The sequence below is a fragment of the Acyrthosiphon pisum genome, chromosome X (assembly GCF_005508785.2).
Source record: "Acyrthosiphon pisum isolate AL4f chromosome X, pea_aphid_22Mar2018_4r6ur, whole genome shotgun sequence".
Lineage (NCBI taxonomy): Eukaryota > Metazoa > Arthropoda > Insecta > Hemiptera > Aphididae > Acyrthosiphon > Acyrthosiphon pisum.
The window spans coordinates 93,030,748-93,032,888 of record NC_042493.1 but is presented as its reverse complement, the minus strand read 5'-3'; positions in this window follow the sequence as shown (position 1 = coordinate 93,032,888).

Here is a 2,141-nt window from a genome sequence, read left to right as displayed (position 1 = left end):
TAATAAAACCATTCAATTATAATTCAAGTCTGCTTGGAAATCCGTTTTTAAAAATGTAAAAACCCGGTATACAAAATCGAAATTACATTTTTAATACTGGTATTGAAAAATTAAAACCAAAACCACAGTCCATAGCTCTAAAATCAAAATTGACTAAATGGCAACGAGTCAACGTTTCGATTAAAATTATTGAATTTGTCAACAATCATACTAGAATTTTATGAAATTTTAAGTATTTTTTTTGTACTCCTCAAAATTAAATTTAAATGATTTAATAATATCTGCAAACCTATGGATACAAACAAAATACTTAAAATTTCATAATAATTCATAAAACTAGTAGGTATTATTTGTATTTGCAAATTTGAATCATAAATTTAGTAATAATATATATATTAATATTTCGCAATACCCAGTAATTGCATCGGGATTTTTATCAATAAATCCGAACATAATAATTTCTTCGTATAAAAATACTAGAATTACAAATAATGTAATTAATTTTATGAAATTCAAAGAAACCGACATTAGTTTCAAATAAGAACGGTTTTTCAATTCTATGGTTTCGGTTTGGGTTTTGAAAACGGGTTTTTAAGGTCTTAGGTTTCGGTTACGGTTTTTTAACCGGTGTTTTTAAGCTTTTGGTTCCGATTCCAGTTCCGGTGTTTAGAAATGAGAAAACCGCGGTTTTAACCGATGCAATATAGTACTTATTCATATATAATTTACTCATTTTTTCGTTAAATACGTAGGTAGAATCTATGCTGAAACATAAAAGTATACTCATCAATGTGAATATACGTTAAAATGTACTAATTTTGATAAAAACATAGCTGTCTGTGTGTAAATACAGAAATCTTGCTAAAATAAGTAAAATTATCATAATTTCATTAAAATCATGTAATATTATAAAAATATCATACCCCTGCCTAATAACCATCATAGGCATATAAACAGTTTAGTTATTAAATGTAATTAAATGCTTGACCACCACTATAACGAGTCATTATTACAAATCTCAAAGATCGATACATATCGTTGCACTACAATATAATAGCTGATATTACATTGTTTTTTTTTTTTTGATTGTTTCATTTGCAGTAGATAAATCCATATACATAAAGACTTTACACATATTCATTATACAATTCTAATACAGTTTAAAAGTGTAGAATGTCATATTATTGAAAGCATTACATAAAAAAGTAACATTTATTTCAAAGATGAAACAAAATCATATTTAAATTCCATGGTTTCAATAATAAAAAGCATATTATTATATAGTAAAGTTATCTTCATCACATATTAGCAAAAACAAAATAAAATGTACCTACGTCAAGCGATGATAATCTTTCACTTAATGATTTCATATAGAAAACCATATATTATATTTCAATTACTTTTAATGCATATCTTATACACATAGCCCAGCATTTATTTTATACAAAATTTCGTGTCATATCTTACTTGATCTCATAGTTATATTATCACTCATATTAACATGTATATTAAACTATCTGAAAGCCAAATCCATAAATCATTTAGTTATTATTTATGAGATACCATAGAACGATTTTCTAATTTTTTTATAATTCAAAAACTAGTAACCATAGGACGACATAGGTAATCAAATTTTCACAAAATGTTTATTTTAACATAAAAATATTTGTGGGTACTTGAAACGTTTAAAGTATATTATTATATTTTAGACATACAATGACATTTTCAAATGCAATTTTTCGGCAAAAATGAATTTAACCTACTTTAGCCCAATGCCTCTAATAGTGAAATATATTACTTTAATCACAATAACATACAATATACTTAATAATATTATATCTTTGCTCGGAACCGTTTTTCGTATACCTGCAATGATTCTTATATCTTTGAATTCAAATTTAACACATCCATTACTGTGACTCGTCTAATAATTTGATGAACAGCAGAGTGTTAATCACTTGCCCACGCTTTTAGTAATGATATCAAGTGTTATTGTCTTAAAATAAAAAAAAAAAACCTTATATAAATGTGCTTTTTATTAAAAACTTGACATTTTCATATAAAATATAGGACATCTGGCACACCTAACTTTATAAGTCTATAAAATGTGAAAAAAAATAATATGTAAGATGCAATTATAC